We start from the raw sequence: 17,004 nt of genomic DNA on the forward strand, positions 1-17,004 counted from the left end.
ACTCTCGGTGAGTAGTTTATCTATACATTTTCCAGTCGGTTGTTAAACAGTTTTTCAAGTATTTTTGAGAACTGAGGTAAAGAGGCAGGCCTGTAGTTTGTGAATCGGTGTTTGTTGCCCGAGCTATAACTTTTTATTTTCATTCGTTCTGAAAATCGACTAGTTTGAAATGTAAGTAAATGGTTTTAAAATACCCTCAAAGAATATCAGTATCATTACAATCCAAGGATTTCTGATTTTCACATTTTTTGACAATTTAAAAAACTTTATTTTCATCGGCAGCTGTGAGAAATATTGAATAAGGATTTCTGTCTATCCTCTGCTGTCCCAGGATCAGTGATCGTTCTTGCTAAATTTGCTTCAGCAGTTACAAAGAAATGATTAAAGCTGTTTGCTACAACATCCATATTATATTCTTCATATTCATTGAAACACTGAAATACGTGGGATGGTTGTTTAGTCCAGCCCCATGTTTTATAACACTGTTCAGTATTTCCCATGATCTTTTAATATTATTTCTATTATTACCCAATTCCTTCTTACTATATTTAAGTATATTCATTAACTTATTTTTATATCTTTCATATCTAATTTCAGTATCTTTGGTTCTCTTTCTTAAGAAATCTCTGTATAGTGCATTTTTCCTTCTTTTGCAGACCTTTTGTTATCCGTGGACAGTCCGTATATTCATGTTTTCTACTATATTGCTTTATTGGACAGTTTGTATTATACAATAATGTAAATATTCTAAGCAATTCATCATAAGCACCATTCGCATCCTGTTTCTGAACACTTCATCCCAGTTCTGTTTCATTAAATCGTTTTTAAAGACATTTATTGTTTCCTTTGTTTTTACTCTTCTGTATTCCTTTAACAGGTTCATACAGTACAATTTTCTGTGAGCCATTTCTGTAAATGAACTTATTGTAAGTAAGTGTTTTTCAAAGTGATAATAAATGCAATTAAAAGATTAGTCTTTAGCAGGTATCATTTAATGTAAAGACAATAATAATGGACCCAGGATTGAACTCTGTGGAACCCCTCGGTTTAGGAGTGGCATGAAGGGGGTGCAAGGAAAACACAGCAGATCTGCAGGTAATGAGAATACTTGATAGGAAATAAAGACCCTCAATGACACAACACAAGAGCCTAAAAATAGTTTTGAACTACACAACGGTTTCACAAGGAGGCGAAACAGATATTTAGAGTCTATTCAGAATCCCTACTGATGTGTCCCTTCTTCAGACAAGAAATGTATGATGCTTTTTACTAACACATACGATTAAGAAAAAATAATAAATGCACATACTTGATCTGAAAACAGTGAATAAATGCACGTGTGGATTACTGCCCAGGACAACGAGCCATATAGTGTGAACTTTTACTTCTTATTCAGGTTGGGAGATGCAAAATGACCACAAAGATAGGAAGAGATGCAAATTGGCCATAAACAGATATAACACAACCAGTGAGAGTCACAAAACAACTACTAGGAGATGCAAAATATCTGCATGATACATAGCCGGTGAAGCAAAACGACTATAGCAACATGACCGTGTGGTTTGTGGTAGTTCTGCGTGTCTTACAGTCATCTGGCTGCTTTGGGAGACTTGCGATAGCCACATGTCGCTTCAGACCCTTCTGGCTGACACGGTGCTGACGACAAACAACAGAAATCACTCATTTACATCTCATCCCAGTTTTCAGACTTTATGGTTTCACTTGAATCCAGGTCACTGCACAGGAATGTCCATGTTCTGAGCCGTGTGACGACACGTTAATTCTTTCACTATATCTGGATTCTACTTTAGCCTGAAATGGGAAGCTGACCTCACCCACGTCTTTTCTGACGAGTGGGTCCACGTCCAAACTCCACATCTGGCACCATTTCTATTTTTGCTTTTTCATATCTTCATCTCATTTGCGGGGTGTGCTAACAGAAAGGCAGCAGAATACAAAAGGAAGTGGAAGTTGAGATCACACATGCTGCAACTCCGGTCAGTGTGTTGACATTTCAACCCATGTACATTATTACATAAGCACTCATGTCGCAAAGTGCAAAAAGCTGCAGTTTCTCTAGCTGCCTCTTGAGGCTGACTCCAAAGTGAGTCGGCCACAGATCCCCACAGTTAAATGCTTGGACTTGCAGCACAAATATGCATGTTTGCAGACTAGTATAAAAAACTGACCTCTGCCGAACATTTCCCCCTTCCTAACAACTGTGTTAAGTTAGGGAGAAGCTGCTTTGAGTGGCATGTGTGCTGGTCCAGGCAGCTGTAGCAGCTAGCGCGCCGCTAATTCCACTCCTGAAACTCGACTAGCAGGCATATGTGTACCTGTGTGTTGCACCTGTACGCCATTACACTCATCTAGTGTCTACTTCTAACTCAAAAAAAAGAAGGTCAAAGTGTAAACCCCAAGCCTCCAGAAATCACTGTCTGAAGATGCTGTGCCATCTTAAAAATACAGTCTATAAACTGTCCAAAATCTGTTCGCTTTCAATTTGATTCGATTTTTAATCACAATTATCTCAGTCCTGCATACCAAGGTTACGTCTTTCAGTTTTAACTCAAGACGCCTGCAGACGGACAGACAACATCTACGTACCATTACCCTCAAAAGCTTTAAAATGACATTTCCATTTAAGAAGCAAACTACAATTAGAGTTTGCATGCCTGGGCTGCAGGCAGCATCACTGACACATCAGAGAAATCACCAAACTGGGAGGGTGTGGTCAGTATGAGAAGCATGAGGTTTGTTGGTGTGCATGACACAGTGCAAACTTAGACAAGCTTGAAAGCTTTTGTTTGTTATTCTTTTTTGTTGTTGTTATTGTCAGGCCAAACAATGTCTCCAAGCAACCTAATTTCACGGGAAAGCACGTAACAGACACGCCGGTCCAAGCAGCCCACCTGCAGGGGGAGATGATACATTTAAAGCCAAGAAATCGCTAGTGAACAAGGAAGGTATGAAATACATGCCAGGAACGATTAAGCTAGGTGGCTAATATGCATTTACATGTGTTAGTAAAGTCTGTTTAAACTCATTATTTTCATATCGGCTTAAAATAAAATATCTCCCTCTGCTGGTACTGCAGCTAACTGCAACCTATAGGTAACACTGGCTGTTACACAGATGTTACAAAGATCCAGCAAACACCTACCAGGATGGTGCAGTAACATCTCCACTGTTGCCACAACTTTCACTGATGATGCTGACAAATGCCAAGTGAATGATGTTAGTTAATGATGTTAATCACCTAAAAGAAATAATTCCTCTAAAAATATCACAAAGTTTTTCTCTTATTTTTGTTTTCACGAAGGAAATAAAGCAAATTTATGACACGGGGGGATTTTCTGTCTTACTCTCACTGCAGAGGATGGGACATGCAGCTGTACGCTACTGAAACGGTTGGAGACACACAGGTGGAGACAGTTATGGTGGTGAGGCCTTTCGAGGATATTGTTGCTGGTGTAACAAAACTCAAAGTTGCAACAGCTAACTCTGAGCTAAAGAAGTCACTCTGAGGGAACGTAACAAGCTTGTTATTATGTAGCGGAGAAGCTATCAACTCACTATGCAATGAGGTGAAGTCAGTACACTGTGAGGTAAATGTGCACTAGGACCAAGTACCCAAATGAAGGTGATGCAACAGTGCTCTAACAAGTTTCTCTCGGGAGCTAAAACTGCACCGTAAAAGAAAGGTTTTTAAGGCAGCAACCTTGTAATATGCAGCCCTGTGAAAAACTAATTACACCTCATGATTCAGCAAGAAGTAATTGTTTTCTGTATGACTTCATCAGTCTCACAGCTCTCTGAAGCTTTCAGTCAGGCTGAGGTCAGGACTCCACCACTGCAGCATTGCTGCATCCTGCTTTATTTGTCCAAAGGACATATTTCCAGAAGTCTTCTGGTTTGTTCAGATGCAGCTTTGCAAACCTGACTGTCGTTTTTTCTTTAGAGTGTAGAGGCTTCCTCCTCCTGGCAACCCTTCTGAGAAAGCCGTACTTCAGTCCTTTTCTAATGGTCCTTTCATGAACTTTAACACTTAGCCTGCCAGCTGAGGCCTGTAGAGTCTCAGATGATTCAGTTTTTCACAGCACTGCACAGAGACTGTGAAAACCTTTCCACAAAAACGTAACACTTTGAAAGTTCCTTACACTGTGACTATCATGCACTTCAGCATAACATTGTTAATGTGTCTAATATTTTTGAGCTCTTTGAGTAGAAGTAGTTGTAACAATTGTTTTTCAGGGGTTGGGTGAAGAGAAGGAGAAAAAAAAACAGAACAAATAAACCGCTTGGAGACTGAACATGCCTCCAACATGAAAGATTTCACTTTGAGCTGCGTAAACTTTGAGTTACCTCTTGTGAAGTGTGTCACAACACTGAATACAGTACATTAAGAAATGTTAGTGAAGAGTTACAGTCAAAACAGAGCATAGATTAAGAAGAAATGCCATTTTTATCTTTACATATGATTAAAAGTACGTCTGTATGTGTAAAAATCCAGGATGTGCTTTCCTGTGAATACGGCTGAAACATTAAACACTGAGCATTCTTCAGTGTTCTGAGGAAAGGTGAATAATTAACTGACATAATTACAGCACTATGCCCCTGCTTTTCCTACTGAAGTCCAGTGAGGGACAGTCCCTATTAAGGATCTTATTTACATTAACAAATTTCCTCATACTTATTAAGCACAAACTGAGGCCTTAGTCAGGTGAACATCCTGCACGACTGTATGGAAAACATTTCAGGAAGATTTGTGTTTATGTGAAATGAGGATGTGATGTTTCTTTCAGCCAAACCACCTTTGGTGCCAAAGGAATGCATTCATAGAAACACAAAGATGCTATTTACAGGGATACTTTGCATGTTTTTATATTTGGGTTGTATGACATGCTTCCATAGCCAGTGTATTGGCTAAAGAGGATGGTAGGCAGCTAAGCATTGTACTGCTGTGAATGGGGTCAGCAGGTCATGGGTGGGGTTTGGGATTGGTTAACCCAGCGGTCCCCAACCTTTTTTGTGCCACAGACCAGTTTATGTCCGACAATATTTTCAAAGAGAAATAAAACCAGTACTGGTACCAAAAAAAACCAAGATTTATTAATAACACACGGGAAAAGACTCAGGGAAACCAGGTTAATGATAAAAATGGTAAAATAAAGAAATAAATGAATAAATAAATGAATAAATAACGCTAAAAAAACCCTGAAAACCATTCATTTCACACCCGAGCCTCAACTCTCGCGGCCCGGTACCGGTCCATGGCCTGGGGGTTGGGAACCGCTGGGTTAAGGTCCCCACCTTTTTATAGAATTTATACCTGTTTCAGAAATCTCTATAGAAAAGATTTAAATTTAAAAAAGCTATAATGCAACAATAGAGTCAGACTTTCTCTTCTTTATCGCATTTAACTGTAATTTTGAGCTGAAAACAATATAAGTACATGTGAGGGAGGCCATCAGGCTGAAATACCAAAAATAAACCGGTTAGAAAGATATCAGAAACTGACCATATAAACAATCGGATTCATTCATAAACAGAAGGAATGCACCGACAGACTGAAAGACCAAAGACTAAACTAAAGTGGATGACAGGATTATTTCCATGGTTAAGGAAAAACTATTTCACAACATCTAACCAAGTCAGGAACACTCATGAGGAGGAAGGAGTATCGCTGTCATCAAGAGATGCCCAGGCTTTAAAAGAAGCAGATTAAACATCCAAACAAGCCTCTTTGAACTAACTAAACCGAGGTTAACCTGTTTTTACCGACATAACGACATGACAAAAGTATGAAGTAGGTAACGAACAGGTCATGGAGGCCGTGTTACTGGTGTTTACTGATGATGTGACTGCTCACGATGAACTGTGGACAGGACTGCACTCTGCTCAGATTCACACAAATGCTGCAAAACCGTGTGGACAGACTTCAAAGTTCAGATGGACAATGAGCCGAAAGCAACCTGTGCAACAGATGAAGCAAGAGAAGTCAGCCACAGCAAAAGCCTGGCAGAGCATCTCGGGGGGGAAACGGCATGTAGGGATGTCCACGGGCTCAGTTATGAACTGCTAATGATTTTCATCCATTTTTAAATTGAAAATGATGTTAGTAATTTACTTTTAAGCCTCTGAAAATGAGTGGCCAGTTAATGAGCCCTTGTATTTAAGACTTAAAGCTGAGCGTCTACACTTTCATCACATATCGATTGTTTGATTTAAAATCCACTGCGGTGGCGCGACGAGGCAAAACTACAAAAACAACAAATCATGTATGTGTCCTTCGTGCAGTTTACGAGTGCAGCTTCTGGCTCCAAAAAGTAACAGAGCAGCAGCCAGAACAGCAACCGCCATGTCCCAAAACCTATATGTGGCTTTGTGTCGCTGTGCCCATCTTTTATATACAGTCTGTGGTTGTCTGTAAACTAGGCCACTGTGGCCTCAGCAACTCAGCAAGTTGCTGAGTTCAGCACGTGCACTGAAGAGGCTGAAGGATCCAGCTCATCCTCAGCAAAGACGTGTTGGTTAATATCAATATTTGCAGTGAGGTACCAGCTAAAGTCTAAAGCAACTTGTTTAAGATGCTGTGGAACAAAAGAATCATTTACGGGTGATTAACAGCAGATATACAGAGATGCATGTTACAGAAAGAGCATGAAGATTTGCACCTTGAAGATGACACATCAGCCTGAGGTGCTGGGTGAGGTGCAACACGCGCTACAGCTCTTTAAATCATACAGACGTCAAACTTCCTTTATGCTTTTTTCTTGTACTCCACAAAAGGATTGTTGTCTCTGTAACAGTTTCATTTTTGCCTGTGCAACGTTTCGCTTCAGAAGTGTCATTTAGAATCTAAAAAAGCTTCAGTCTATTTTCTTATTTGGTGTTTTTCTGCTCGTAGTTAGAGTGCAGTTTTGTTCTGACCGAGCTAACGCTGAGCCGTATGTATGTATGTATATAGAACAGCTGGTTGCTTAATGTGCCACACTCTCAAATCTAGCAGTTTTTTTTTAAACTTGGCTGCAGGCTGAGAAATGCCTCCTCTCACTTTCTAGCAGCAACACCTGCAGGCAGTGAATGCGCCGCAGCAGCAGAGGAAGGAGGACAGATGTCCGTGTCCGTCGGTCTTTCTAAGCTCTACACTCGGCGTTTTTACTGGATTGAATTATCCCCAACATGAACTGTATGGCTATTGTCTTAATATTTGGGTATTTATCACAAGTCAAATCATTTCTGCAGTATAGAACAACGTTATCTCACATCTTCCTCAAAACCCCACAGGCCTACGCAGAGGTCATGCATTCATAATTTGGCTGCATTACTGAGTCTGTGGCTCACTTTAATCCACTCACTTGTGCCATAAAAGAAAGTTAGAATAATGAGTCTGTTTACATGCAACCCAAATATGAATGAAAAGCACCAGAGAAACAAAAACCCCATTTAAACAGTAATGAAAACAACTTTAGCTACGCATCTTTTTAAGAAAAGAGTAGAACAAACTGACATCTTCAGCTTGTTTAGTCTGAGGACTAACAGTGCAGATCTAATGGCATTCGCTTCACTGCAGCAATATATATGAAACCTGATTTTAAAGAGCTGAAGCGGCAAAAACAAAAAAACTTAATTTCGACTCATTTATTCAAATAAGTTTAACTGTTGAAGCTTTACGATAAACACATGAAAGAGATTTGATATTATTATTATTTATCTCCTCACACAGTTGCTAAATTGTTTAGGGCTGTCGAACTCCAGGCCTCGAGGGCCGGTGTCCTGCAGGCTTTAGATCTCACCCTGTTTCAACACACCTGAATCAAATGATCAGTTCATTAGCAGACTTCTGGAGAACTTCAGGACATGTTGAGGAGGCAATTTAACCATTTAAATCAGCTGTGATGGATCAAGGACACATCTAAAACCCTCGAGGCCTGGAGTTGGACACCTGTGGTTTAGCCTCTTTTAGCTCATTGCTTCTTTAACAATTACACATATATGAACTTTGGATCAAACAGTTTTAAAATGCATTTAAAAAAGAAAAGAAAAAAAACCCACCAAATATGCAGAATGTTACTTTGCTCTTTTCTTTTTGCAAACATCTGCATAAATGATAATAAATATGTGACATCACGCTACCAGCTGATACGAGATTTAACAAATTATTTACAGTTTGTTCATTTTGGGGGCTTTTTTCTACATTAACGTCCTTAACGAGTTTGTAGTGCAGTTTGAACAGTTATTTACCTTATTGAATTACATTTTAATATTAAAAATTAAAAAGTGTATTTTTCTTTTCTAAAACTAAAAAAAAGGAACTTTTTCAGTAATATTTCACATGTATTTAAATTGTTATATATTTGAACAGTAATAACCTGTTACTGTAAGGTGGATAACAAAGTCACAATAATAAATTAATCAGCTGTACTCAGTAAGTATCCCATGCTAACACGTATGTCGATCTGAAAACGTATCTCCATATTAAAGAGCTCCAAACAGCATTATTATCACTTTTAGATCATTCTTTTAACCTTGAAGAAGAGGTCAAAGGTCAAATATGACATGCTATGTTAAATCTTTTTATGGTGCTTCCTACATGTTGCTCTGTCCACGCAGTTTTGATCTTGTAAGGATCATAGTTTCTAATTTAAAAGGCTTTTTGTAAATTTTCCACCAATAAATCGTTGAGCGGGCCGTGAAGATCTCCATGGATGGAAGCCAAATTTTATCAGAAGTCATTCAAAACATTTCATGGACTTGCACGCACACGTGCGAACACTTTCAAGGACAGGACGTCGTCGGCGTGGGTAATCGGGGCAGACCGGGGGACTGAAGCCTGGCCTCTCTGTTCACGCAGAGAACAAATGGTAAGCGTTAAAAATTCTATTTTTTTTGCAGAAATCTTTTGCAGAGCCATTTCCTACGGCTGCCACACAGATTTGAACTTTTCAAACAGCAAAAAGTTTACTTTTTGACAAATTTAGCTTCAACACTGAGATTAGTCAGTCTGCTTAAACTTTCCAGTTAACCTGATGAAACACTTTACATTATGTTGTAAGTACTGACTAAAGGCGGCTGTTTTACTGCTCATCACATATTTGGGAAATTATTTGGAATATCAAAAAAACTAAATATTCCAGTTAATTACTTGCTGCAGTATTTACAAACCGATTGCACACACTTACACGCACACAGTTCACAGGACGGTGTCAGTGAATAATAAGGATCAATATTAACCATTTAAGCAAACACTGCCATAGTGAAGTAAAATGATTATTAGCAGCTGGAGCAGTGTGTTTCTGTGAACATCAACAGTGAGTTTAGATCCACGAGGTGGATGCGAACATTACTGTTGGTGTTTGTTTGCATTTCGCCATCTCCCTCCTGCCAGCCAACAATGTATTCATTCAACTTCAACAGACATCTACGGCCAAAGGCTGTGAGAAAAAAGGAACAAGAGAACAGGCTAGACCCGTTAGCCCCATCAATACGATCAAGAGGACGTGCATGAAAATGTTCTCCGCATATCTGCCCTTAAAAGAAGCAGCGATACAGATACGGTGACTCTGGGGTCTGTCGTTTAGTTTTAACGTCTCTGCAGGTGCTTTACTTTCACAGACGGCTGTGTTAGCGCTCCACAGAGCTACAGCTACGTCGTTGCATTGGTTTTTCAGTGAAATGAAAAGGACAAGGAAGGTTATGAGACTACGAGCTGTAGGACACACGTCTGCTGAATGAAGGCAACGTGCAGCTATTTATGGTCCATTTGAGTCTTTTTCTGGTAATTTGGTGTCTCATTGTTTCTCATGGCAACCCAAACAGAAATCTTATTTTCAGTCCTTGAATTTCTTTAGAATTTGTTCATGTCTTGTTGAAGTCATTTGCCTCTCATAGAAGATGATTTGTGTCTCCATCTGGATATTTATACTATATTTATACAAAAATAGGCGCGCTATGAGCAAGAAGAATGAAAGACAAAAGACTCAAAAATGACCACAACGCATGCACAATGAACAAATAGCATAAAATACATAGCAACTCTGCACATAAGGACCCAAAAGAGAGACACGAAATGAGGAAAAATAGACTAATATGACAAAAAAGACAAAAGAAGCAAAACTGCAGAGACACAGGACAGACAAAATCATTAGGAGGCAAAAAGACCCAAACGAAATACAAAAAGGGCAAAAGGTGACACAGTGTGGCAAAAAGGACTTCAAACCACAAAAGCAAGAGACACAAAATGACAAATGATACACAAAAAGAAACAGATGCAAAATGACCCTCAAAGAGCCAAAGAATGACCGTAGATGGACACAATAATTAAAGCAATACACAACAACCAAAAACAAAACAGACACAGTGTGAACTCAAACTGATCAAAAGCAATGCAAAGAGGAAGAAAAGGAACCAGGAAATTGAGAAACAATTTGAGACACAAGATGATGATCAAGATGCAAACTGAAGAGAAAATTATGTTTAGAGATTCCTGAATAAATGTGACAAATTTGTCTGTGATATACTTCACCTCTGCAGTCAACAGAATGGAAGAAAACTTCAGTTGCTCAGAAAATCCTTAAATTACAACTCCTCATACAAACGTTGGTGATCATAAAGGGGAATCTAGATGTCGCTGCTCATCTGGCTCACGATCCGTGTGTGAAGCACAAACAGAGAGTGATGCGTTCTTTAGGTTTGGTGAGAGAGAATGACAGAGACAAACCGGTGACCTCGTGTTAGACCCATTACATGAACACTGAATGTAAACTTGATTCAATTCTGACCCATATTGTAGGACAAATAACGATTCTTGTGAGTTTTGGACAGGTGGACGGCATCTGTGATGAGCTGAAAATGTGCAGTAGAACTCACATTCTGGGGTTTATTGTGTTTGTTTTTTATCTTTTCCCATGCAGGAAAGCCTTTATTCACATAACTCTGGACAAGATGGACATTTGAGTGCAACACCATCAGGGGTAAAATGGTCCCAGCACAACTGGGATTTACAGAAATACGTCTACATCTTGTCGCTGTGGACAAAGGGGCAGAGATACAGATCTGAGGGACAGCTACTAACGTGAGAAACTCGTGTTCGTGCTGTGCACTTGTTGGTCCTTCAGCTTCATCCCTGCCACAGAGAAGATAAATGTCACGACATACAGAGACCTTGGTGGTGTTGTGAAACTGAAAACAGTGGAAACTGTCCACCGTCTCTGCTTCTAACCATGCCTCTTTGATCTTTGTTGTTTTTTGTGCTTTTTTATCATTGTGGTAAAGTCTTCTATGGTCGTTCCCTTTCCTGTTTAACCTTTACAGCCAATCAGCGTTTAACGAAGGCAATGCTGCGCTGGCTTTTTGGAAGAGTGTGTGCAAGTATTTCCCGCAGCTTGCGTGCTGGTTGAATTCCTGTAATCCTTCACTCCACGTAGCCAAAGATCTCCAAAACAGTCTTTGTAAGGAGCTCCCTCTGCATCTACAGACCCCACAGGTTTGCCAGTAAAAGTCTGAGCACTGATTCTGAACAGTTCTCTGGTTTGAATTTGCACCGCCTCAGTGATGCTCTTAGCAAGTTCAGTCGCCCATGCCTGTGATCAGCCAACCACACCAAGCAGGGGCCATGTTGTCTGACACGAGTGCCTTGCACAGCTGGAAATTCAACATTTTTTTTTTCCATTTAAAATCAGAAATCGGCCCTAAATAGAATAAAACTTGTTTAGCAGCAGTGAACGTGCTGCTGAGGAAACATCTAATGCAGAAAACACAATCCTGTGCCAAAGACCTTTTCAGAAAAGAAAAAGCACACTGCTCCTGGTGTGGTGATGCCAGTATTGCCACACGGGCATGAAAAGACCTGAATTGTGAATTAGTTGTTTGAATGGTGAAGATGTAAAGCTTTGTGCCTTTCCACTGAGATCCAAAGACAGCAGAGTCACTGAATGTGGGAAACATAGACGCTATTACTCCTGTTTTAAAGATGGATTGCTAACTTGAGGAGGGAAAAAAACCAAAACAATATTTTAGTTATTTGACAGTTTTTTAAGGACGTATTGTTCTCATAATGTGCTTTACTTAAAGATACTGACATTACGGGTTATGGTGCTGTGATTTTAATGGTCTGGCACACTTGAGAAAGAGGCATGAACTAAAATAACATGCACACCCTGATTTAAATCAGGTCTTCTGCACAGATCACTTAAAATTGCCTAAAAATACAACCACATTATGAGATCATCTCATTACAGTTATTCATGCAAGACATTTTTAGCAGAGCAACTAATCTGCGACCTCTTAATATTCAATAACTAACCTTCCAGCAGTGAAACTGACGTAAAACGACCAACAAAGACAAAAAGCACACAAATAACCCCAAACAAGGCAGGAGAAGAAGCAACAACAAGGAAATGCAATATCACACAAAAACGACTTTTATGGAATAGAACAAGTCTCACAAAAGTGGCGCAAAACTACAATAAAATGGCACAACAGCTACACAAAGCCCCACACTAAAGCCGCAGAGGGCCCCGTGTCTATTATCCTGACCAACACAGTGAAGTTTGAAGTATTGGAATTAAATATGGGTGAAACTCTTCCACGTGGACCCAACGGTTCACCTCAAAACTAGTTCCCCATAGAAGAAATGTAAAGTGCGCCGTGCGTGAAGGCTTTCGGAGGTACCGGTCCCGCTCTGACACGGAGTTGCCTCCACGCTGAGCCGCCTGGTCAGACACATCCTCTGCAGCCCCGCACACACTGCTGCAGCTGCCGCCAGCAAAAAGCGGATTTCCCCTCAGCCAGCTGAACTGTGTCACACCGCGGTCGCTAGAAAACTGACACCAAAAACAGAAAAGAAGGAAAAAAAATAAAGAAAAGTAAAGTGTCCGGCTTACCTTGTGAGTGAAATCGATTCCTTACAGCTCCCAAAGTCGCCGCTCGTTTGTTTTCTATCTAATCATGATTTGAGAGTTTTGAAGTGAAACAGGAGAGGATGTAGAGCGCTGACAAAAAGGCCACCCGCAAAACGGCCAGTTCCTCTATCCGCGTGTGTGTACAAGGAAGTAAAAGTTAACTTGCATTATAGCCCGCAAGTTATAAAAAAGTCCGGAAGCAAGGACGGTATCTATGCAAAGTACGAGAGGGCAGTGAGCTGCAGGATGAGCGCTTCTGATGCTCAGGCTTGTGTTTTCACATAAAAGTCGTAAAAGGTCGTTTATAACACGTTTCTCTGTGTGTTGGAGTCTTCTCACAGTCTCACGCGCTCATGTAAACACGCACACAGCTGTTTGACCTACGAGTGTCAACTAACAGGGGCGTTTCCAGGTTTTTTATTAACGGGTGGCACAACAGGGGGATGCGCGGGGGGGGGGAGATTAATTATATCAGAATAAATACAAAAACAAACAAAGTGGAAACTGTTTAAAAATTCACAGATTTATGGGAATAATAATGGGAAGAAAATTACTGCGCTGGGATTACCAGGGCGTAACGGCAGGAAGGCACCTAGCAAGCCTTTGTTTTAAAAAATTAGCATCAGATTTCAATTGTCTGGATACACTTATTGGGGATTGAACTTTAATTCCAGACAAAATGATTTTGTCTACTCTGTACTACGGGCAGTAGTGGTTTTTAGGCGACACGGGCGGTTGCCCAGGGTGGCATCGTGGTGGGGGGCAGCATCACGGGCATCGGCAAAAAATAAATAAATGCTCGTACTTGTGCTGCCCCGACGTCAGCCAGTGCATATTGGGAATGGCATTGGCACCGATCAGTTTTTGTCAGGTTAGGGCTGTGTGCAGACAGGAGTGGTGGTAAGGAGGACCCAAAGCGCAGACGCTCAGAGGCAAGAGTGTACTTCAAAACAGCTTTAATGCTAAACTCAAACAGTAACAAAAACCGAGACGCCAAAATAAACTTACACAGCAAGATGACGGTAGATCACCAACCAGACACAAAGAAACACAGGGCTTAAATACACAGAGGGAGCAATCAGGGAATGGGTAACAGGAGGGAAACACAGCTGGGGCAAATCAGGCCTAACGAGACAAGGGGAGCAAAACCAGACGCATTTACATGAGACACAGACTTTCAAAGTAAAACAGGAAACATAACACAGACTGAGCTAAAGACACAGACTCGCATGCAGGCACTGCAACAGAGGGAACAGAGGCATGGGACCAGGGCAGACAGACACTGACTGGACACGGGGTTATAGCAACTAAGGATACACAGAGACACCAACTAGACAAGGGGATACAGCTGACAGGGGAGACAGAGCAACTAGAGAAGACAGAGACATAAACCATAAGACAGAACTCAAAGAAACCAAAGACTAGAAATGATAAATAATATAATAAACTCAAAAACCCTGGGTCAACGACCCAGGCATCCTAACAGTTTTCTATCGCCCTTTTGCTGGGAGTAAGGGCGCCCTCCCGTTTGCGAGGTGCGCCTGCTGCTTGCAGCGCAGAGAGGAGAGGGCGGGGCAGCGGGGGATTCTCTGACCGGCTGGAGCAGCATCTAATAACCAACTCGCAAAATAAAACAAAATAAAAACAAACCAACAAACACGAAAACACCAGACATCATGATACAGACTTATAATTTGCACCAATGTTTTTTTGAAACTCTATACACAAAAAGTGAGCGCGAGAGCCCTCGGTGCGCCTGCTCGCTGCTGAAGTCAAAGTAAACTTTATTGTCATCTCCGCTACAGTTCAGTATATAGAGAGACGAGATGACGAGGCTCCAGTTACAGCAGTGCAAGTAAACAAACAATAAATATAAAATGAGTAAGAAAATAAATATACACTTTAGGACTCGGGGTAAGGGATCAATAACAATTTAAAATTCATAATTTACAGTTTGATGATTTAAAGTCTCACACACAACCTGTCGAAAGGGGAGGGGGGCCGGCTGCTTCCAAATAGAGCACATTTCATTCATAATGTTGTAAATCCAAGCCCATCATGTATTCATGATTTGAATCCTGGGTTGTGTGAAATCTCAGAAATGCACCTTAGACAAAGTGAATCTGTGAACTAAGGTGTAGGTGTGTTAGATCATGTTGTGGTGATGCTTGGGTTGGGGGATCTGTGTTCATACTGGAGTGCAAAATTAAAACCAATGGAAGATGGACAAGAAAAGTTCAAAGCCATCAGGTGCTCAGTTTAGAAAAAAGGCTGTGGACCATTAACCAATGTTCGCCCTTGATGGCAGAGTGCGGCACCTGGAGCCAGGAACAAGCTTGCAAAGAGCATGCACATTTTTTGCCGCCTGGGCACACACAAATTAATTGGGAGACGCAGACTGATGCAACAAAAACCAGTAAGCAGGGTGTACACTATAGTCTATATAACACAGGAGTGTTAGGCTATTATGTACACGTTGGCAAGTTGTCTGAAACAAATGAGCGTGCTGTGTGTGCAACAGTGCGGCAAACATTACTCGTCCTTTTATTTAATGCACAAGTAGTGCTGGTCATTATCTGGTAGCCAACTGGGTAAGGGTGCCATGGCTCTGTAGCTCTGTCTACTGTTATTGGGAACATATTTAGTTTCAAAGGAAGTTACGGGGCTTTCCCTCCTTTGTAGAGGGCTTATATTTCACCAAAACTATCTAATATGCATATTCACACACATTATTATAATTATCATATTCTTTTTTTTCTTTAAAAGAGTGTTTTAAAGAAAATACATTAAGAAACTGATTATTTTTGATATATATATAGATATATATATATATAGATATCTATATATATATCTATATATATATATAAAACACCCAGCACGCCCCTGCGGGCGGTTTATCCTTCAAGCTCGGGTCCTCTACCAGAGGCCTGGGAGCTTGAGGGTCCTGCGCAGTATCTTAGCTGTTCCCAGGACTGCGCTCTTCTGGACAGAGATCTCCGATGTTATTCCCGGGATCTGCTGGAGCCACTCGCCTAGCTTGGGAGTCACCGCACCTAGTGCTCCGATTACCACGGGGACCACCGTTACCTTCACCCTCCACATCCTCTCGAGCTCTTCTCTGAGCCCTTGGTATTTCTCCAGCTTCTCGTGTTCCTTCTTCCTGATATTGCTGTCATTCGGAACCGCTACATTGATCACTACGGCCGTCTGCTTCTGTTTGTCTACCACCACTATGTCCGGTTGGTTAGCCACCACCATTTTGTCCGTCTGTATCTGGAAGTCCCACAGGATCTTAGCTCGGTCATTCTCCACCACCCTTGGGGGCATCTCCCATTTTGACCTCGGGACTTCCAGGTTATACTCGGCACAGATGTTCCTGTACACTATGCCGGCCACTTGGTTATGGCGTTCCATGTATGCCTTGCCTGCTAGCATCTTGCACCCTGCTGTTATGTGCTGGATTGTCTCTGGGGCATCTTTACACAGCCTGCACCTGGGGTCTTGCCTGGTGTGATAGACCCCAGCCTCTATGGATCTTGTGCTCAGAGCTTGTTCTTGTGCTGCCATGATTAGTGCCTCTGTGCTGTCTTTCAGTCCAGCTTTGTCCAGCCACTGGTAGGATTTCTGGATATCAGCCACCTCCTCTATCTGCCGGTGGTACATACCGTGCAGGGGCCTGTCCTTCCATGATGGTTCCTCGTCTCCCTCCTCATATATATAAGGACGTATTGTTCTCATAATGTGCTTTACTTAAAGATACTGACATTAGATTAGATTAGATAGAACTTTATTACGGGTTATGGTGCTGTGATTTTAATGGTCTGGCACACTTGAGAAAGAGGCATGAACTAAAATAACGTGCACACCCTATATATATATATATATATATATATATATATATATATAATTTTTATTTTATTTTTTTTTAAATATGACAAAATGCTGATTTTACAGCAGCAAAATTATTTAATCTCTGCAGTTTAAACATTAAATAAGCTTTCTGCCTGCATTGAGTGGCTAGTCATACAAGTGGAATCATTAAAAATGCTTCCACTTGTATGGTGAGTCTGAACTTTGTTTTTCAACTCGGTCCATCACA

At 40.9% G+C, this 17,004-nt stretch overlaps 1 protein-coding gene across 2 annotated transcripts in view; it reads right to left on the bottom strand.

The window, feature by feature from the left end:
• plcg2 (phospholipase C, gamma 2) overlaps positions 1-13,220 on the bottom strand; it is a 48,626-nt gene extending 35,406 nt beyond the window's left edge. The window contains exon 1 of one of the 2 annotated variants that reach the window (XM_085280872.1): positions 12,888-13,220. The gene's annotated coding sequence lies outside the window, so the exon portion shown is untranslated. Of the gene's footprint in view, positions 1-10,528; positions 10,659-12,887 lie in introns of those variants that run through there. The other variant, XM_085280873.1, reaches the window with a different exon arrangement.
• Between the last annotated feature and the right edge of the window lie 3,784 nt (positions 13,221-17,004).

Source organism: Mchenga conophoros, linkage group LG7, assembly GCF_057382185.1.
Source record: "Mchenga conophoros isolate Kocher_MC1m ecotype Shallow Benthic linkage group LG7, M_conophoros_male_GT1.1, whole genome shotgun sequence".
NCBI lineage: Eukaryota > Metazoa > Chordata > Actinopteri > Cichliformes > Cichlidae > Mchenga > Mchenga conophoros.